Genomic DNA, 23,040 nt, shown 5'->3' on the forward strand with positions numbered 1-23,040 from the left:
TTCAGTTATCTTCTTTTGTCACTGAATTCTAGTTTCATGTCACTGTGATCTGAAAATATACTCTGCATGATTTCAATCCTTTAAAATTTGCTGAGTTGCTTCGTGACTGAAAACAGGCAATGGTGGCAAATATTCTGTGGGCACTTGAAAAGAATGTATATTCTGTATCTGTTAAGTGCACTGTTTTATAATTAGATCAGGCTTGTTAATTAACTTTGTTCAAACTGTCTATATCTTAATGGATTTTTTTAAGATTTTATTTTTAAGCAAATTCTAGAGCCAATGTGGCACTTGAAATTATAACACTAAGATCAAGAGTTGCATGCTCTACTGACTGGGCCAGCCAAGCACCCCATCCTGATTTTTATTGTCTACTGGCTGTATCAGTTACTAAGATACAGTAAAATTTCTAATTATATCGATATCTCTATTTCTCCTTACAGGTCTTTTTTTTTTATATTAGAGATTTTTTTAATTGTTTCAGAAATAATAGGATGGTTAAATGGAAATAACTAAAGTTACATTTTTTAAAATTTAAATTCAATTAATTAACATATAATGTATTATTGGTTTCAGAGGTAGAGGTCAGTGATTCATCAATTTTATTTTATTTTTTAAAGATTTTATTTATTTATTTGACAGAGATAGAGACAGCCAGCAAGAGAGGGAACACAAGCAGGGGGAGTGGGAGAGGAAGAAGCAGGCTCCCAGCAGAGCAGGCAGCCCGATGTGGGGCTCGATCCCAGAATGCCGGGATCACGCCCTGAGCCAAAGGCAGACGCTTAACGACTGAGGCACCCAGGCGCCCCCATCAATTTTATATAACACCCAGTGCTCATTACATCACATGCGCTCCTTAATGTCCATCACCCAGTTACCCCATCCCCCCAGCTCTCTCCCCTCCAGCAGCCCTCAATTTGTTTCCTATGATAAAGAGTCTCTTATGGTTTGTCTCTCTCTCTGCTTTCACTTTATTTTTTCCTCTCTTCCCCAATATGATAATTGTCCTTCTCTGACTTATTTCACTTAGCATAATACCCTCAGTTTCATCCATGTCTTGTAAATGGCAAGATTTCATTTTTCTGATGGCTGAGTAATATTCCATTGTGTATATATATACACCACATCTTCTTTATCCGTTCATCTGTCATTGGACATCTGGGCTCTTTCCATAGCTTGGCTATTGTGGACATTGCTGCTATGAACATTGGGGTGCAGGTGCCCCTTTGGATTACTACATTCGTATCTTTGAGGTAAATACCTAGTAGTGCAACTGCTGGGTTGTAGGGTAGCCCTATTTTCACTTTGAAGGTGTTACAATTGTGTGTGTGTGTGTGTGTGTTTAATAAGTACATACACATTTAGAAATATATTTTTCTGGTGAATTGAAATCTTTTTTATTATGAAATATCTCTTTTCATCTCGAACAGTTCTTCTTCCTTATAAAGGGTGTACTTTATCTCATATTAATATAGCTATGCAGGGCACCTGGGTGGCTCAGTGAGTTGAGCACTTGACTCTGGATTTCAGCCTGAGTCATGATCTTGGGGTCATGGGATTGGGCACCCCCATCAGGCTCCATGCTTGGCATGGAGTCTGCTTGAGATTCTCTCCCTCACTTTCCACCCTTCCCTCCACTTGTGCATGCACGTGTTGTCTCTCTAAAAGAAATAAATCTTAAAACACACACACACACACACACACACACACACATAGCTACGCAATCTTTCTTTTGGCTAGTATTTGCATGTTATATCTTTTTACATCCTTATATGTTTGGCCCTTCTGTATCTTTTTTTTTTTTAAGATTTTATTTATTTATTTGACAGAGAGACAGCCAGAGAGAGAGGGAACACAAGCAGGGGGAGTGGGAGAGGAAGAAGCAGGCTCCCAGCAGAGCAGGGAGCCTGACGTGGGGCTTGATCCCAGGACCCTGGGATCACGCCCTGAGCCGAAGGCAGACGCTTAACTGAGCCACCCAGGCGCCCCCATTCTATATCTTTTTAAATTGTGTATGTCTCTTTAAGGCAGTGTATAGGTTTTTAAAAATTCAACCTGGTTATCTTTGACTTTTAAGAAGAGTAGTTACTTCGTTTATATTTCATATAATTGCTGATATATTTGGGCTCAAACCTATTTTTTATTTGTTTTATCTACTATAGGATCCTTTTTCTCCATTTTCTACCTTCTTTTTAATTATCTGAGTATGTTTTATTATTCTAGTTCCCTTCTTTTAGCTTATTATTTCTATATTCCTTTACCATTCTTTTAAAGATTATCCAGAATTTAAAGCATGCATCCTTGACTTATTAATGGCTAATACAAATTAGTTTTTTATCATTTCCTACATAATACAAGGATCAGAGAACATAACTTTCTTAATCTCTTCATATTTAAGTTCTCCTTTGATTATTATTTGTAGAGTGAATATTTATTTATATTTAGTTGTAGAGTGAATATTTATTTATATTTAGTTAATTAATTATTCTTTTTATTGCTCTTCATTACTTCTTACATCTTTGATCTGAAATAATCTTCCTTCTGTCCAAAGGATGCCTTTTAGGGGCACCTGGGTGGCTCAGTCAGTCAGGCGTATGACTCTTGATCTCAGCTTAGGTCCTGATCTCAGGATCGTGAGTTCAAGTCCCACACTGGGCTCCACTCTGGGCATGGAGACTAATTTTAAAAACAAAATAAGGGGCGCCTGGGTGGCTCAGTCGTTAAGCGTCTGCCTTCGGCTCAGGGCGTGATCCCAGAGTCCTGGGATCGAGCCCCACATCAGGCTCCTCCGCTGGGAGCCTGCTTCTCCCTCTCCCACTCCCCCTGCTTGTGTTCCCTCTCTCGCTGGCTGTCTCTCTGTGTCAAATAAATAAATAAATCTTTTAAAAAAATAAAATAAAATAAAAATTAAAAAAATAACAAAACAAAACAAAAAACAAGGGATGCCTTTTAGTATCTCCTTTAGTACAGATGGGCTCATAATTTTTTAAAATACTTCTAGTTTTCCTTCATTTTTGAGGATTCCTTTAAGAAGATTGTTTCCTTTCAGCAGTTTGAAGACCTCATGCAGATCTTTCTTTTTGACTTCTATTGTTTCATTGAACAGTTGGTTGTTCATATTATTGTTGCCTCTTTGAAAACAATAGTTAACTATTCTTCTTGACTGTTTTTCAGCTTTTCTTTTTTTTTCTTTTCTCTTTCTTTCTTTCTTTTTTTTTTTTTTTTTTTTTTTTTTTTTTTGTACTGAACCTGATTGCTATCTTAGGGTTTCTTAATTCTGCAGCTTTGCGTCATTTGTTAGTTTTGGAAAATTTTTAACCATTTTTTTCCAATTACTTCTTCTGCTCCATTTTCTCTCTCTTTTCCTACTGAAACTCCAATTACATGTGTATTATGCCTTTCTACCATATTTCATATGTCTTTCAAAATCCTGTATTTACTTTCCATCATTTTGTCTCTCCATGCTTTATTATGGGTACTTTCTTGTGTTCTATATTTCAGTTCACTAACTCTCTCTTCAACTGCATCTATTCCATTGAGCCCACCCATTTTTAACACATTTATTAAGTATAATTTATATACCATGAAATATGCTTATTGTAAATGTACACTCGGTGGTTTCAGCATATTAATTCAGCTGTGCAACCATCACCATCACTATAATGCAGTCTTAGAGGACTTCCATTGCCTCAAAAAATTCATCAATTTATAAGTTATCTATTAAACTTCAGTAACTATATTTTTCAGTACCAGGTTCTTATTTATAATTTTCAGTTGTCTGGCAAATTTTTGCATCTTATCTTTTAATTCTCTGAAAATTTTAATCATAGTTATTTTAGAGACCATCTCTGATTAATCCACTACCTGGATTTCTTTTAGCTATATCTTTTTTTCTTCTTCTTCTTTATTTCTTGCTTTAAAGAACTTCAGTCATCTAGAATACATCTGTAAATCTTTTCTGTCTCCTTTATATTTTCTTTTTAAATACATACATACAAATTTATTCAAATATAATGAACATACATTGTTATGTTAGTTTCAGGCCTACAACATACTGATTCAACAATTCTGTACATTTCTCAGTGCTCATCAGTATAAGTGTGGTCTTGATCCTCTTTATCGATTTCATCCATCTCCCCACCGACCTCCCCTCTGGCAACCACCAGTTTGTTTTCTGTATTCAAGTCCGTTTTTTTGCCTCTTTTTTTTTTCTTTGTTTGTTCATTTGTTTCTTAAATTCCACATGTGAATGATAAGGAAGATGTGATATATAGATATAGATATAAAATGGAATATTACTTGGCCATAATAAGAACAAGATCTTGCCATTTGTATCAACATGGATGGACCCACAGGGTATAATTGTAAGTGGAACAGTCAGTCAGAGAAAGACAAATACCTTTCAGGTATATCTTATTTGTTGATTTTCTAAATCCTGTCTTGTCTTCTCATATGTCTGGTTATTTTTTACCAGGTGACAGATACAGCACATGAAAAACTCTAGTAACAGCATGAGGCTCTGGAAGATGTATCTTCCTCCACAGAGGATTTTAACTTTTGTTTCTGGCAAGCAACTAAGCTCGCGACACTAATCTGAAAATATTTGATTTTTGGCTTCAGTCCCTGTGTGAGTTTTTCTATTTCTGGTTTATCTTGACTCAGGGTTCCAAATGAAAGCCCAGGTTGTTTACTAGGGCTTCTGCTCCTTGGCAGGACTTGAATACAGTTATAATGCCCCCAATCCCATGAGTCTGTTGAAAGATCTGCTAAGTTTTTAAGTCTCTTGGCCACTAATTTTGGAAGTGACAACTGTCTCAAGAAAAAGATCCAAAAGCTGTGCTCATCTCTTAGGGTTTTCCTTTCCCTGAATCTTGGCTTTACCATTCCTCACGGCCTTGATGACTCTCCAATGCTTCCAAACTGACTTTTTTTTTTTCTTTTTACTTTTAAGCAGCTTTTCTCAGCAGATAAGCCGGTCTGAACAAATCTGATCTACTATTGCTAGATACATTGACTACCACTGTAAGTAAGGTGACTAAAATTTATCATATAAACCAGGATGCCTTTGAAAATAAAAGGAGTCATTATCCTGAGGCAGCAGGCATAAACCAAAATGATTACAAACAAATCAGGATATATGGTCACCCCAATAATAGTACATGGAGTACTCTGTTTTAAAAATATAAATTAATTTAATGGGGCACCTGGAAGCCTCAGTCAGTTAAGTGTCTGACTCTTGATTTCAGCTCAGGTCATGATATCAAGGTCATGGGATTGAGCCCTACACTGGGCTCTGTGCTCAGCGAGGAGTTTGCTTGAGGATTCTCTCTCTCTCCCTTTCCCTCTGTCCCTCCCCTGCTCATACTCTCTCTCTCTAAAGATAAATAAATAAATCTTCATATACATATATGTATGTACATATAAATTAATTTAAAAATCATATCAGCCATATAGAAAGTATGCAAGTCTTGCCTCTTCCCTTTGTGACTGAATACTTGGTTTAAGGATAAAAAGGAGCCCTTGCTCAGTAGCTCACTGCCTCAACGGAGGGTTAGCTATCCTACCCAGTCTGCTAGGTCCTGGGCTGTATATCTCAGTAATGTCTTTGGCTAAGACTCAATACCTCCAAAAGAGTAGCTTTAGAAACCTTTCCAAACATATGAAAAAGACAATTCTAAAAAGGTAAGAGAGAAGCTTTAGAATTGGGAAGAAAATGGACACAATTTCCAAGAAGAGTTCTGTGCACCCACCCATCTACCCCCATCAATTTTATTAAAAATGCTGTACTCTGCTCTCATCTGCCAGAAATTCTATGCCCTGTTCCACGAATGAAACAACGTAAGAAGTGAAGGACTTGCTGTCTTGGCTGCTGAGGGAGCCCCATTTACCTGCTGGGTCATCTTCTAAAGTGACCTGCTCTGGGTTCAAGAGCTATTCTCTGACCAGTGCCAGAGCTAAGCCCGAGGAGGTGCTCAGGCAAATAAAACATGGTTGATACCTAATTATAGACTCACCACGTCTTGTATTTTCCAGCCTGACCCTTCCTGGAATTTTGAGGATGCTATTCAGGATACCATTTCCTATTCTTCATCTGCATATTTTAGATGGCTTGATTCAAAACAATGTTTTGAATATAAACAGCCCAACATTTTTCCAAAACACAGGCTTTATTGGCATATAAAGTAATTTGCCACATGCATTGTGCTTGCGTCTGAGCAGGTGGACAATAGATTAGTTAGACTTACTAAGATGTCAGTGTATTTTCCCATCCACAGCGCGGTGCAGTAGAGAAAGAAAACTATGCAATGAAAAGAAAACAAACGAGGATTCCAACAGTTTAACTCAAGTCCATATGTCATTCTCATTTACTAAGACCAATAGCAACAGAAAATAAAAATAGAGAATTGAAAACATTGCGCCTAGCAACAAAGTAATGAGTTCAGCTCAAGCAGAGAGTGCTACTGAGGCCAACAACCCAGGGTCCAGTTCAGCTGAGATTATCTGTGGCCCTAGAGAATATGTAAGAGCTACACTCTGCTTGTTGATTTGCTAACTACTTGCCTGGAAAAAGGCTGGCCTCCTTAAGGCAAGACCTAAAAGCAAAGGAGAAAGAAGTGAAAAGTCCCTCCTAACGGTCTTGAGATTACACCAAGCCTTTATCCTTGCCATCCTACAAATAAACTAGAACCATCACTGTATCAATCACAAAGTCTTTCTCCACTCAAAGCAGTTTGTTTACACCCCCTCACCTGACTGGCTCTGGGGCAGGGTCTTATCTCTTGCCCCTATACCCAGCTGCTCCCAAGTCTCTAGAACCCTGCAGACCTCGACAAATATTTGAAATTTCGAATGAATTTTCGTAACAACCCAGAGGGTGACGAGAGGGCAGATATCAAGACATTTCAGAAGAAACAACTGAGACAGATGAAGATGAACACGCCCCCTGTGGGAACACCACTGTCATGTGCACTACCCCCTCCAAACGTCAGGGTTCAGGGTTTTTTTCCAAATTTTTATTTTGATAAATTTCAAGTCCAAGGAGAAAACGTGAAGGAATAACACAATGAATAAGTTGCCGATTACAACGCTGCACTCCTAAATGCCTTAGCAGTCATCTGCTTAGAACAAGAATGTCCTTCTTTCATTCAGAGGGTTAATTTTTGTGGAGCACACTGGGTGTTCAAAACTGCATGATAGGGGACATTTTCAAACGTTCAGCACAAAATTCACACCCTCAAGGAAGTTAATCTATAGTTGGGGGGTCTAAACTGGATGAACATGAAATAATTCAGGATAATTAAATCCTAACCGTGGTGGCACTGATTCTAAGTGAAAAAGGAGCTCAGAGAAGTGAGAAACAGGTTGGGCCAAAGTTTCGGAAAGGAAATGCATGGCAGAGACAGACTGGCTGTTTATTACACCTGTTCTGCTTCCTCCAAGGCACACATCCAGACCACCTTCCCCAGCAACCCTCCTTGCAGGCAGACGTGGCAATCCTACCAAGGATTAGCTAATAACTGGGAAAGGAAGTGGGATGTGCCATGTGGAGGATGGCCAGCAAAAACCTGTCACTCCGGCATTTCTACAGTCTTTCCTCTTTTGACCAGTGTGATCCAAATAAGCACAATGTCCTTGGGAGCCCCTGGTTGACCATGGCAGAGCCCCAGAATGAAAACTGCCTGCTCCCTCACTCACCACCCGAATGACAGCCATTCTCCAGTCAGGACACCCGCTTTGGATAGGTAAGGAATAAACGTTTATTGTTTTGATTGTTTCATTGAAGCAGCTAGTATTACCTCAACTAATACAAGTTAGGGTTCCAAATAAGTATAGAAGGAGGTAATATTTTGAAAATAATGATGGTGCTTTTTCTCTATCGCTTTATGCACACGTGATCTTCACCCTAGCTGCCCAGAGGCATTCATATGTGCTGGGGCTATTAAAGAAGGACTACAAAGGGAAAGGAGGATGGCAGTTCCTTTTCTGGCACTATGGCAAAAAAGATACCTGTCCAATCCCTGAAACAACTAAAGATGCCAGACAAAATACTTCCTCAAAATAGTCTAAAATGTATGTATGAGCCAACAAGAAAATGAGGCATAGTCAGAGCATAACACTTATATCAGTTTTCACCTTGAAGGCAGTTAACAAACTGGGAGAACTTGAGCTTCTGTTTTTATAATATCATGGAGCACAGGGGACAGCAAATGAATTTGGCAGCACTAACAAAGCCAGGTACCTACCGAGGTACAAAGAAAGTATATGAGGAGGTGCTCTGCTATAGACAGGACTCCAAAAGGCTGGCAGAATTGCCTGTCTCCAAAACTAGTGTTGAGTAGAGAGAAAGTCTGTGCTGCAAATCTGTATGAACTGACTATGTGATTGATCGCCCAAAACTCAAGTTGAAATTTTTAAGTCCTTGCTTTGCAGATCGTTATGATACCACACACCTGGCAGAAACAAATGCAAAATCTAGAGAATTCACCTCAATACAAACCTCAAAGAATTCCCACTGATAAAGTCTCAAAAAAAAAAAAAAATTAGGTCACAGTAAAATAAAACAAAACCCACAAATACACACATGCGTAAGGAAACGAGGGATCACGAATAACTAGCAGAGACAAGAGATCATAGAACTGAACCCAGGAAGACTTCAAATTTTAAAATCATCAGACACACAATATAAAATAAATGTTTAAATAATGGAAGGAAACAAGTATGTAAGCGGCAAGCAAGATCAAACAGACTGGATAGAGGAAACTGACAAATACTGAAAATATCTAGACTACAGCACATAAAGATAATATAGAGAGAGACAGAAAACATGAAAAAGAGGTTAAAACATAGAAGACAAAGAACAAAAGTCTAATATATACTTAATCTGAAATCCAGAAGTAGAAAAGGACAGAGCAGGACAATACGCTGAGAATCTTTCAGAACTGTTGAAAAAATTCAATCCATAAATTTACAAAACCCGCGAAAACCCCATACAAAATAAATACATAAAAGAGAAATTCACATCTAGATACTTTATGATAAAACTGCAGAATACCAAAGACAAAAGAATATCTAAGAGCAGCCATAAAGTACTATTGAATAAAGTGACAATTAGATTTGGTATTGACTTCTCAGTGGAGGAAACCAGAAAACCACAGAACATCTTTAACGTGTCAACAGAAAAATAACTACAATTGTATACCTAGCAAACACAGATTTTATACCTAGCAAAACTATATTTTTAGAAAACAGAAAAAATAGAACTTTCCAACAAACAATAACTAGAATAGTTTTCCCTCAATTGGTGCTCACTAAATGAAATCTAAGAAGAGAAGTGATCCAGTGGGGGCAGGGCTGGGGGCAGAGGAAGGAATTATAAGCAAAGAAAGTAGTAAATATGTGGGTAAATCTGAAAAAAAAAGTTCTATTTTAAAATGATAACGGTAATGTTTAGCATGTGAAGTCAAAAAAATATAAGATACACCTAAAACACTGAGCAAAAATGGGACCTAATTTGGGGAAGGGGGGGATAGTGACTAGAGTTAAGTAGCCTAAGATCCTTTAATTGTTTGGGGAAGAAAGGAAAGATATGAATTAGTTTTAGACTTTGATAAGTATACATGCCAAAACTTTCAGAGAACCACTAAAAGAATAATAATAGTGTAAAACTTCTAAACTACTATAGAAAAATATATAAAATAAGAAAGGAAAGCTCCTCAATTCAAAATTGAAAGAAATGAAAGAAAAAGAAACATGGAAGAGGCAGAAGAAATGGAAAGGATAAAATAACATGAAGGAATAAATTAAAATATATCTGTAATTACAATAAATATAAACATTACATATTTCAGTAAAAGATATTTATAGAGCTGCCTAAAAACAATATCCACCTATATGTCACATATAAAAGATACCTCCAAAATACTAGGATACGAAGAGTTTGAAAAAACAAAGGATGGAAAAACAAGTAGCAAAAATTAATAAAGAGGAAGCTGATATGTCCGGAGGTTGTATAGTGTTGTTGCATGAACATCAGACAAAATACGCTTGAAGACAAAAAACATGAGTGTTAAAGTGCATTCCTTCATAATAATAAAAGATTCAATTCTCCAAGATGACAGAAGAATTCTAAATACATACACCAAATAATGTAACTTCAAAATATTCAAGAAAAATGATGAACTACTCTCAGTGAGAAATTTTAATACACTTCTCTCAATTAAAAATAGATCAGTAAAGGGGAGCTTGGGTGGCACAGCGGTTGGGCGTCTGCCTTCGGCTCAGGGCGTGATCCCAGCGTTATGGGATCGAGCCCCACATCGGGCTCCTCTGCTATGAGCCTGCTTCTTCCTCTCCCACTCCCCCTGCTTGTGTTCCCTCTCTCGTTGGCTGTCTCTATCTCTGTCAAATAAATAAATAAAATCTTTAAAAAAAAAAATAGATCAGTAAAGTATCAATAAAAATAGTAAAGATTTAAAAACTAGGTTAACGAGCTCGACTTAATGTTCCATAATGGACATCATGAGGCTGTATTCTATGACAAAAATGCAATTGTTAGAAATCAATAATGAAAAAATAACTTGAAAGATACAAAACACTTTTAAATAATACATAGAACAAAGAAAGTCATGATAAATTTAGAAGTGAATTAGAACTGAACAGTGAAAATTTTACATACTCTAACTCCTGAGATAGCATTAACTCAGTACTTCAACTGAGTCATACAAGTCATTTAGAGCTTGTATTTTTGTATTAGGAAAGAACTTCAGGGGCACCTGACTGGCTCAGTTGGAAGAGGCTGCAGCTCTTGATCTCAGGGTCGTTGAGTTCGAGCCCCACGTTGGGTGTAAAGATTACTTTAAAATAAAATCTTTAAAAGAAAAAATAGGAGAGAAAACTTCAAAAGCTGCCATCTCAGGAAGTTAAAAAAACAGAGTAATAAACACAAAAGAACAAAAAGAATAAAGATACAAGCAGAAAATAAATAGAGATACTACAGAGAAGATCTACGAAACTAAACGCTTTTGGAAAACACCAGATGAAAGGCAAATAGGAACTTCACAAACAAAGAAACATACATGACCTATCGATAAACTTACGAGAAAATACTCAAACTGATTAATAACCAAAGCAATTTAAATAACAATGAGATTACTTCACGCCTATTATACTGGCAAAAATTTTTAAGTCTGACAATATTAAACGTCTTGAGAACATGAAACAACAGAAAAACATATTCACTATTGGTAGGAGTGTAAATTGGCACAGGCACTTCTGAAACTAATTTGCACTAAGATGCTTATACCCTATGACCAGAAATTCCATCCATACCTAGACAGTTACCATAATGCAGAGGCTTTCCATTTTTTTGTTCCCGTTTATAAGAAACATATTTTAAACCATGAGACAGTACACACACACACACACACACACACACACACCTCTAATGTTTCCATTTATATGAAAGCAGGCAAAACTAAACTATTATAGTTTGGGGCTAAAAAAAAAAAAAAAGTATGTGATAAAACTGTAAAGAAAAACAAGGACCAAAACAGAAACAAAACAAAAACAAACCAAAGAGAAACCCCACATATCTACTCGCAACCCAGAAGCTAGAATTTTGCCATTCTTTGCTACAAGGGGGGGGGGCGGGTCTTCGAAATGTGATCATTAGCTGATCCCAAGAAAATCTGCACAGAATGGACACAGGTGGGAAACTAGTAGACTCTGCCACAGGCAGAAATTCCACAGCCTTGAAAGTCAGGCTTTGTCCTGGGACAGGATTTTCTACCATTTACCAGGAATCTGGAGGACCCAACTCAAAGAATCTACCAGAAGACAGTGGAAGACATTACTTTCACCCATCAGGGACAGGAAAGTCCCTGATCGCCCTGCCTTGATGGTGCAAGGAAGAGGTGACATAGGGAAAGTAAGGAAGAATCCACCCCTTTCTGGGTCCAGCTAACTATGGGAAAGAAATAGGAGATGGGGCGCCTGGGTGGCACAGCGGTTAAGCGCCTGCCTTCAGCTCAGGGCGTGATCCTGGCGTTATGGGATCGAGCCCCACATCAGGCTCTTCCGCTATGAGCCTGCTTCTTCCTCTCCCACTCCCCCTGCTTGTGTTCCCTCTCTCGCTGGCTGTCTCTCTGTCGAATAAATAAATAAAATCTTAAAAAAAAAAAAAATAGGAGAGAAAAAAAGAGGATAAGGGAGTGGCTCCTGCTTGGCCTGACCTACTCCTGGGTGATTCTGCCTCCTGACTGGGTGCCTACACTGGGTGTAGAGGGATGTCATTGTGCCCATCTTCCTGCACCATGTGGAGCCCTGAGAAGGGATGGCCTGCACAGCTTTGTCAGCCCGGTGCGACAGCATGCTCAAGCAGAGGGAGTGGTGAGGTGAGGGGCTGGGGTGGGAGGGAGAGGAGGAGGAAGAGGTTGAGCTGAAAGCCATGCACCTGCCTTGAGCTGGCCGTGGCCAGAGGAGGGGACCCCTCGCCAAGACCACCAGACCAGAAGGCTGATGGAGGATGTGGCTAAAACTCAGAGTTTGCTGCTCATGGGAGCTGAGGTGGGACTAAGTCAGCAGGGCGTATCACAGTGAGGTTTAAAAATTAAATAAAATAGAATAAAATAAAAGAGAATGGAGGAGATCAGAGCGCATGGACTGTAGCAAGAATAATACTATCTTTTGTATGGCCCATCCATGTGTACAATGTCCGTAAGTGCTTACTAGGATCTCCTGACAACCTATCTGTATCTTTTTTTAAAAAATGATGTATATATTTGACAGAGAGAGAGAGTGGTGCGGGAGGGGCAGAGGGGCGTGGAGAGAGAGATTCTCAAGCAGACCCGTGCTGAGTGCAGAGCCGGATGTAGGGCTAGATCCCACAACCCTGAGGTCGTGACCTGAGCCAAAACCAAGAGTCAGACGATTAACCGACTGAGCCACCCAGGCGCCCTGACAATGTGTCTATATCATACTGTGGGTCTTTGAAAACCACCGGATTAGATTACGTGTAATAGGAGTCACAGGCTTCAACTGCTAGTTAAAAACAAGCAGCACCAGTGGGCAAGAGACCCAATCCCCAAGAGCAGAGGTCACCCCACCTACGGAGCCTGAATCTGTTCGTCCTCTGGAGGAAATACGAGGAGCATGCTGGACACTCCTTCCCACACACACACTATCACAGGCAAAGGAGCAGGGACAACATGAGGGAATGGGCATTATTCTCCTAGGAAGACTAAGAGTTACTGTAAGGGACTGTTTGGATTATCTGACTGCACTAAGTTTTAAAATAGGATCAGAAGTTATTATTCTTTTTCCTGATAATCAACGGGTGTGTGCTGGGGAAGAAGTTTCGCTGTAGGAAAAAAATATATAAATTGTATTTTCTCTATACACTGGAGTTGCAGGATGGGCGAAACTGGTGTCTTTCCAACATGAGAATGGAGGAAGAAGGTTGCGGTCAGGGGATCACAGGAACTAGGAACAACACAAACAAACGCAGGGCAGCTGGAAGGAGCAAGGCAAGTTCGGGGACCAGTTCCAGAGGCATTCCCTGAACCCTATGGGGTAAGGCCAGCTCCTGGAAGGTCTTGACAGGCAGAGGAAGACGGACTTGGGAAGGTGAGCCACAGAAAGCCACCACGGGTTCTCAGTAGCTGAGGGACGTAACAACAATAACAACACAACAATACAAATCGCTACGGTAAGTTGCAACTACGTGCCAGGCTCTGTGCCAAGTGCTTCTCAGGGACTCTATGATTAACCTTCACAAAAGTCTGTTCAGGATTTCCACATCACTGAGTCCTCTTTCCATATCACTGGGTCTTAGGTCAAGGTCACACACAGCTCTAAGTGGCAGAGGAGCTTCCAGAGTGTTTCGGGGGGTGACAAGTCTTCAGGAGGACAGAGGAAGGAAAGGGACCGGGAGGAACAGAGCCCCTTCGAGGTGACCTGCGGTCTCCCTGGCGTGACGCACCAGCACTCAAGATGAGGAGATGAATAGAAAGTGAGTTTCCAAGAAAGCAGCAAGCAGCTCTGGTGATAAATGAGATACATGGATGTAAAGCAAGGAGGTGTCCAAGTGTTCCAACCTGGCAAACAGGATAATGGTGGGAACAGAGAAAAACAACAGCAAAATGAATGCCCTCGTTGAACATTTCTGCCTGAACGCTCAGACTCAGAACTGGCGCAACTTCTCTTGTTCCCGTTTGTTTGGACTAAAACCCACTCTCCCAGGGTCTTCATTCATTTTGAAGTTCAGAGGATTATTAAAAATGATTATCCTTCTAAAACATCTACGTTTCTGACCCCGTGGAAGGTGCCGAAGAGTAGAGTGGTCGTAGGAGCTGCTGACGTCTCGGCCCCTTCCCTTTTGGGCCCGACGTCCTAATGCTCGCCAACCCAACCTCCAACTGCTGCTAACAGCCTGAACAAGTCCCCAGCAACTCTCTCTGGCTGAAGCGTGTTCTGCCAGCTTGCAAGCAGCAGAGCTCTCGGCTTACATGAGGAAGTCAAAGTGACCCTGCTCTACCCGGTCTGTAGAAACCCACTTGGGGTTCGTAGGACTTAAGGGTAGGGGAGCCCCAAGAAGGAGCTACCAGTCTGCTAATCTGACAAATTAAGCTCCCTGTTTTTTTAATTCAGAAAATAAAGGAGATGTCATTGTATTTGCATCTCTGAGTTTGTCGGACAGCTCCTATGAATTGCAAAAGTGAACGTTGTCTAGGAAATTCGTTTCTGCGGAGGCCACAACAGAAAGACGAAGTGTGATGTTTGGGTAATTCAGGAAAGTCATATCCCTGCAGTAAGAGCCTTTCATTTACCAAGGAGGTGAATGTGCTCGGAGGTAGGTGAAGGAAAATTCAAAAGATGAAGAGGAATTAAGAAAGGGAATCTCTGACAAGGGAACTAAAAAGTCCCTTGCATCCCTACAGGTCAGACGTGGGAACACAGAATGTCAAGAAGCAAAACCCTATTTCTTGCCAAAATCACATCAAATATTCCCTACCCCACCCTGCGATTTTTCCCAGGAGGAGATTCCATTTCGAGCATGGAAGGGGAAGTCATCAACCCTGGAACAGAAACAGTTGAACAGTTGTGAGGTAGCCAGTGGGGTGGAAAAAGTGCCTGGAATTTGGGAGTCAGGAGAACTGGCTAGCTACCAATGAGTGTGTGGCCCTAGGAACACAGGGCCTCAGTTTCTTCACCTATAAAATGGGCATTAACGCATATTTATTATTACTTACTGATAACAGTGGTAGTGGTATATGAATAATTAAAAAAATCAATTAAAATCTTGCAGGGGAGGCACCTTTTAATAAAAAAGATTTTATTTATTTGAGAAAGAGATGGAGAGAGAGTATGCGCAGGAGCAGGGGGAGTGGCAGAGGGAGAGATAAAAGGAGAAGCCGACTCCTCCTCCTGAGCCCGTGCCTGAGACAGGGCTCCATCCCAGGACGCTGAGATCGAGACCTGAGCCCAAGTCAGACGTCCAACCCACTGAGCCACCCAGGCACCCGGGGAAGGTACCTTTTAAAGGAAAGCCTCTTACTAGTGCAATACGATTTTTCTGTTACCCGATATTGCCAAACTTATCCATAGCAACTTATTTCAAGAGACCACTATCAATGCTACATCTAGTCCCATGAAACAGGACTACCTTAATTTAGAGATCTGCATTAACTAGTCATTAAACGGTAACTGTTTTAAAGGCTGCAAAAATGTTCAGTTTGCCGAATCAGAAAATGTCAGGGTGTGAAAAGATAACCTGAGATTATCTGAAATCTAATGTGTTGTATAATATACTAGAGTCCCCTCTTCAAGGAGAACTTGCTGTTATCCGATTCTTAAGAAAGGTACCCAGCACACACTCCGCGTGACATCTGAAGTCCTACACTAGCAATTTCTGCCAGGTCCCAGTAACTGGACCGCATCCTTGAGTTCAAAAACAAAAGTCCCCAAGAACATTGGAGTTGAAGTGCTCACTCAAGAGGAATCACTGGTCTATTTTCATGAATATGCCTTGGGACAGTTCCCTTGGATTTCTGCGTACACACTCATTCTTCTTTGAAATGCAGTGGGAGGAGGAATAAGATAGCTTTAAACAGCCTACACATGAAAAGCTTTCTTCCACACAATTCAACAAATAAAAGTTAACCACAATCATTTTCTCTCCATCCACTACCACAGCCAACTATTTTGTGCTCATACTAGTTTCATCTTTGTAGAGGAAATATTTTCTTAAAAAAAAAGGAAAAAGTTCCCCGGGAGCGCCTGGCTGGCTCGGTGGGTAGAGCCTGCGACGCTTGATCTCAGGGGCGTGAGTTCAAGCCCCACCGTGAGTGTGGAGCGTACCTTACAAAAAAGAAAAAAAAGAAAAAGTTCCGGCACAAATTGTTGGAAGACCTGCAACTTCTCCAAACACTGATTATTCTAATTGCCCTTGCCAACCCCATGCAGGTAAGGGGAACTGCAAACACAGAGGCGGTAATGGGAGAATGGAGAGAGGGGTCTGTCCTTCCCACGTCTGCAAACTCCCCCACTGCGCATGCTCCCGGAAACGAAGCAGGCAGGACGGCTGTGGCCACCAGACCCACGAGGCACCACACCGTGCCTGAAGGGTCCCCTGATTTCTCCTCACCCCCGTACCCGTGCGCATGAGAACCGAGTGGTCGTGAAAATCCAGAGTGGAACTGAAGGGGATTTCTCTGTCCACCACCCCGAGAAATCTAACACCCGTAGCTCTGCGATGTACGCGAGGAGGACGGAGCCCAACCCCAACGCCGCTATTTCAGTCGATCGCACAAGAGAGGAGATAATGCGAATATATTTGATGGTATTCAAATATCATCTGTGTGTTATCATTTTACTCAACACTCAAAACACGACTGAGTCTGCCAGGCAGATTATATAGCTTGGCAAACTTTCATTTCATGAACGACACTTAATATGAAATAATTTTCACTGACAAATAGAATAACAGTGATAGAACAGGTCCCGAGGTGGCAACGGAATAAATCCACGTATTCCGGAATAATCACAACCAAGTAGTCTCAAATACATCTACGCAATGTTCCCAGAGCTTATAGGGAAAGGGGGCCCTGGTTTGGAAGTAACCCCTAACAACATCCTTTTCCTTCCTTATTAGAGACCGGTGCAGGGCGTTGCCGTATTATGGCCACGCCGGCTTATTAAAGTACACCGTTTCCTACTCCCTCCGAGCACAAACGCCCCTTAAACTGTCAAGGCAAAAGTTTTCTCTTCAGCTAAGAGGTTCCAGGGCTCTGCAAGCCATTCCCTTGGGCCTTCTTTAGAGAATATTTTGGACACTTTAAAAGCAGTGATTTTCAGACTGTTTCACATTAGTAGTAGGGTTCTAGGGTGAGCCCCAGGCACAGCCCAGGGGAAGACGTCAGGCTCTGGGCTCCTGGTTCTCGGTTCTCCGCCAAACAGCTCTGTTCCTATTCTGCTCATGTATTAGGGTCTTGCATAAGATTCCATTCGGTGCTAAATATAAAACAAAAATGATGTCTTCAAAAATGTGTGAAAACCATTGCAACAAATCATTCTCTCCCTCAGACACTCTTACCCGACCCCCCAGGGCTGTTTCCTTCAAATGTAGGTTTATGTACGTATTTTCCTTTAAAGAAGCTCGCCCTTGTTTTCTCTTCCAGAATTTGAAACATACACAAATTAAAACAACTGAATGTGTTTATTTACACTATCCAAAAAGTAATCCAGAGTTTTGCACAAGAAATCTCTTCGAGGTTAAGATTTGTTTTTCTCACATGGATTGTACACCGATTTAGCGCTTTCCCCCTCCCCCATCCCGCCCATTTCTGACTCTCCCCCTACACCAACCTTTTGCCATCAGCAAAGTAGGCATATACCTCACATTCACTCTTTATGAATTTTCTTCTAATAAGCAAAGAAGAGAATGAAGCTGCCTCTCTCCCTTTACCTCTCCATGAAATTGACATTTGATTCGTATTCTGGATTAATCATTAGAAATTTGGCATAGCTATCAAAAAATGCCAGCTTCAGTGAGTATGTGTCTATCCAACAACTGAAAATGAATTAGAGCATTATTGAACGTCTCGTTCATTTGTATTGGTAAAATAAGTTGTACATAGTAGTATAATGACCAATTTTTCTAATCCCAGAGTCAAAAATAAATAAATAGAAATGCCAAAGATTTGGAGTCGCTTTAGAAATTCTGAGCAAACTATTTGACAGACAATGGAGAAGGAAGGCAGATTCTAGAAACCAACAAATCCCATTCATTTCCTTCAGTTTGTAAAAACAAGCAACTGACTTGCTTCCTGCCAATGACCATACTTATAGATAAGAAAGCTCCCTGCAGGAAATCCTTTGCTAAAAGAGAACTGTTGTGCCATTAAACACAACTTTTTCACCAAATCCCAATCAGTTAAAAATCTGCCAACATGGGATCATGAAATATATATGCTGAATCAACCCAACAGGTGAGGGTTATATCGCTGTATTTCTTCTAAAGTCCATACTTCCCACGGCATAGGGGCAGGACATTATATAAACACTAAAATACAGTCAGGATTCTTTCCTCTTTCTCTCTTCCCCCATGCAATTAGCTGATAAAAACAAGGAAAATTTGCTGCTTTTTAAAAAGATCAAAGTGTTAATTAAGATTTAAAACTGACCAATTTCAATTAAGATAAAGCAAGACAATGCTATAAATCATGATTGGAAGGAAGATATTACTAAATGAATATCAAGAATTTAGAATTTACAGACTCTCACTGACAAGATTAGAGAAATGTTAAGCAACACACTGGCATCATAGTTACAAGCTTCCATGTTGACCGTTCAAGTCAAAACTGAGGAGAGGGCCTCCTTGGTTATTCTTCACTCAGCAAAGTGAAAAGGGGGGTGGGTCTCCAAGCTTTTCTCCCTTCTTCCCCCTCCTCACTGAAGCCATTACCAAGATATTGAAAACAGGCACAACTTGGACTTTGAAAACTTCTCGATTACCCTAAAAACTAGAGCACTCTTCTCATCTACCAAAGATGAGGAAACTTTTCTAAGTTAATCAAATACTAGCTGCAGTTTGGAAACAGTTTAGCCCTGTTTAGTGGGAGTCTTCCTCTCCCCGCTCAGCTACTGAGAACACCCTCCCCTGTACTTTGCAAAGCACCAGTCAATTTATCCCTGCTTGGGCAGCCTCAGTTCAGGGTTCCAAAATGCCAGTTCTCTGAATTCAATTGCTACAGTTCGACTTTGAACCCTCTTGCAAACAGAGCCTCTTCATTATACCTTCCCCAAGTGATTCTTCAGCCACGGGCAACACTCCACTCTTTACGGCTCTAAAAAGAGCTTCGTTCTAACAGTAGGACCTACAAATCAGTTTGATTCCACAATTAAGTGCTCAAATACTTTCTTCTTCGCCTTTCCTTGCACAACTCAGAGATAACCAACTGCTAAGTAAGCACGTGTGCTCACCCTCACTTTAAGGTTTTTTTCCCTCACATATTTTTAATAAAACACGGTTATGAAATCCAAGAGACTGCATTTTTGGTTGTTGTTGGAAAATGACCTTGATTTGACAGGCACGGTCTCGGGTTTCAGCAGATGCTGTGGGAAAGCTTACAGAAGCCAACATGTTCTCCAGGCATCTGTGATGACATGCAGGGTTTGTTTTTTTTTTTTTAAGTGGTGGTTATGGTAGTGTATCTGTGTGTTGGGGGGGTACTATTCTCGGTTTCCATGACAACCATGTCTCCACTCATCGGTTATTAGATACCATCCACTTCCTGTGTCTAAATTTTCAAGCCAATCAGAAAAGTGTTTGTACATTTAACAACTTCTGAGACAATGCTTCTTTAATTGAAGTGTTTTAAGGCTCAGATGAAGATGTCCATGGGTCTTATATATTTTTTTGTCTTGTAGATACACAATTCCACAATATTTACTAATTTCTATTTCCCTAAGGTGAAGAATGCCCCTTTTCTTGGATGTGAAATGCATTCTCCCCACAATTTCCAATCAGGGTGTGCAAGGTGATTTTGATCATTTGCTCTTCATTACCTTTTTCTTTCACTGTTGCAGACTTAAATTTAGTGCGTGATACATGTTAATGCACAGGACCCTTAAATGATCAAAGTAAAGATCCAGCTAGACATCCATCTGCTGATGGTGCTGTTTAAATATTCGGGTCAAAAACCACCTAGAAAAAATTATTCTAAGTTGAACAACTTTGCATCGTACAGCTCCTGAGCAGAGATCATGGAGAACGTATTGTAAAGTGATATGTCGGTAAATGTAAGCTAGTAGCTGACGTCTGCAAAGAAATTTGTCACCAAAATGGCCTACTTTATCCGGATAGAAACAACAACGAAAAATTAAACGTAAAGATTCTCTCACACAAATTGCACCCGAAATTAAAAAGCCATCTTGCAGGAATCTGCGCACGAGAAGGCTAATCTGAAAATTACAGCAGGATTTTAAAAGAAGGTTTGGGGTGGCTGTTTTCCTAAGTCTCAATCTAGCTGACCAATCAGTGTGAGAGTTGAAGTGGTTTGTAGTCATCTGTGCAGTCTTCCGCTCTGCACTCTGAGCTGCTCTCCCCTCTAAGGCAGAGCTGGCGATCAATGAAAAACAGGGAACAAAAGGAATATAACAGGATGTCTCCCTCAGCGAAGGAAAAGGATTCCCTTTTTCCTCAATGAGCCAGGAGCACCCTGCCTACGATAGCTCCACATGGGAGCTCCCAGCAGACCTGTCCACAGGAGGTACATTTTACATTTGCAATCATGTGTCCCAACTGCTAGCAAATGTCACCTTAAGCACATCCTGTGACAGAGGGCTCCCCGAGCCCAACCGATTGAAACTAATAAATTAAGTAAATTAATAATCCCACAATTAAAAGCTGCCGAGAAAGACTGCCTTTCCCTTCCCCAAATGTCATCCCAGGAGTATAAACAAAGCATGAAAAATAGTCTCTTCAGCCTCCCAGCCAGTAATCATGGTTTTTCTCCTCAAAACAACGCTTCTCCAAAAAGAGAAATATTCTTGCTGCCCTCAAAGGAAACTCTCATCTGTATATGTCATATTAGGATAACCAGTTACAGTCTTGGAAAAGAGGCTGAAACTGCCCACAGATTTGACACTGTTTATAATTGATAGCAAAACAGTTGCGACAGCAATGCTGTAAACTCTGCCCGAGCCAAACTCCACATTTAACACGTTAGTTCCTTGAAAATAAAAGTAACGCCTGGGGAGCCCACAAAAGTAAAGCCCTAGGAAGTAATTAACAGCGTTACATCAATTATTTGATAATTTTTTAAATTATTCATTTGTCTGCTATTTTAAAAGAAAAAATTTTAAACGGCTATTCACAAATTCCTGAGAAACTTTTTTTTTTTTTTTTAATGAACTTACTTTTGAGCCAAAACTAATGAAAATATTCAACTTGCTATCCCTGGCTCTTTCCCATTTGGGCTGCATGCTATAAATCAATCTGAAACCAGGTGGAAATACGGGGGCGGACACCTTAAAAAATCAAAGGGTGCCCCAAAATGCAGCAGCCAGAACAGTGAGGGCTTCTCGTGACAATGCTGAGCCAGAGCAGAAGCTCAGGAGGCAGGAAATGAGCCCCATTTTCGTTACCTTCGATCGCCGGCCCCCCCGCTGCTTCTCGCGGCCGCATTGGGGGGCTGCGGCGGCGCTGGACTCGCCGGTGGCCCCGCCGCCGGGTCGCGCCGTCTCCCGGCCGAGCTGCAGCCGAACGCGGCCGGAACCCCGGCTCCAGCCCCGGCGCCCGCCCGGGGTCGGCGGCGCGGCTCCCACCCGGGCCCGGAGCCCCGCTGGGTCCTAGTGCGCGCCGCGCGCCCGCCGGCCCGCGGCCCGGTCTGCAGCCCGCACGTACGGCAGGCAGCTTGCGAGCCCCGGGAGTCCCCGGCGAAACAGAAAAACCCGTCGGCCCCTTTCAAAACTGGACACCGTGTGTGCGGATGAACGGGCGCTGGGTGTCAAATCCTGGCATAAGATGTTAAAAGAAACACACTGGCTACAACTGAACTCGCTGGAGGCGGATGTTAGTATCTGCAGCCCCAGTGTAAAGCTTAGGGCAGTAACTGGTTTCCGTACGGTTGCCTGGTGCACTTGTGATCCGGTACCTTCACAGACGGTAAAAGACAGTGTGCGGATCCGTAAAGACAGATTTCAAAAATATAAGGCAAAAAAAAAAAAAAAAAAGATTGAAAATTGGTGTGTTTATAACAGTATTTTCCACAGTCTTCCAATTTTTTGTTTTCTAACAGGTCCTCCTTGCATTTTGCTTTCTCTTACTTTATCGTATGCTATTTTAAATAACAAAGGCCCATATGGCTAAACACGTAGTCATTTGATTTTCAAAAGACCTCAAAAATTGCATCAAAATATGCACTCATGTATCTCCCAAGAAATCAATGAGGAAGAATTAATGGTGGCATATGGTGTGCCTCATAGAGAAAACTTAATTACAAATTAAAACAAATGTGAAAACTCACAAATTCAGTAAACTGAAAGTAAATTATCGTCCTAGATGTATACACAAATCAGCTTGTGAACAATTAGGAAAATGTAAGTTCTGGGTTTCTCTTTCAACTGCAGAAAGGGTGTTACATGAACCCCTATAACAGATTCCCCTCATCGTCCCCAAAAGGGCTTCCAGGACCTCTTAGCACGTTCATTTAGCTCAGGCCACCTGGAAGGCAACATTTAAACTTGCAAGTGCTCATTTAAGAGGACAATTCTATTAGCCCTTAATTCAAAATAAAAGTGCTTTAGTTTGAAGGGCCTGTTTGAAAGGCTTCAGGACTGAGAGCTTGCTTTCAGTCTTTGATATCACCAAGTTTGAAGGTCACAATTCTGTAAAACTGCTAATAACAATGGTGCTGTGGTTTGACACCAAAAGGAAAATCAAATATGTGTTTTCTAAGTTCTATTTCTGTAGCAGAAAAAGTCCCTTTGAAAATTACTCGTGCCCACCTCTTTCCCGATTATAGCTAAATAAATGTAATG

The 23,040-nt window shown here is 40.9% G+C and overlaps 1 protein-coding gene across 10 annotated transcripts in view; it reads right to left on the reverse strand.

Annotated features, from left to right (window-relative positions):
• FOXN3 (forkhead box N3) overlaps positions 1 to 21,818 on the reverse strand; it is a 385,552-nt gene extending 363,734 nt beyond the window's left edge. For 6 of the 10 annotated variants that reach the window (XM_045807655.2, XM_087856172.1, XM_045807657.2 and 3 more), the window contains exon 1: positions 21,646 to 21,817. The gene's annotated coding sequence lies outside the window, so the exon portion shown is untranslated. Of the gene's footprint in view, positions 1 to 21,645 lie in introns of all 10 variants that reach the window. The other 4 variants (XM_087856174.1, XM_087856175.1, XM_087856173.1 and 1 more) reach the window with 2 other exon arrangements.
• Positions 21,819 to 23,040: the final 1,222 nt, after the last annotated feature.

This window comes from Ursus americanus, chromosome 26 (assembly GCF_024610735.1).
Source record: "Ursus americanus isolate L20-20 chromosome 26, mUrsAme1.1.p, whole genome shotgun sequence".
Lineage (NCBI taxonomy): Eukaryota > Metazoa > Chordata > Mammalia > Carnivora > Ursidae > Ursus > Ursus americanus.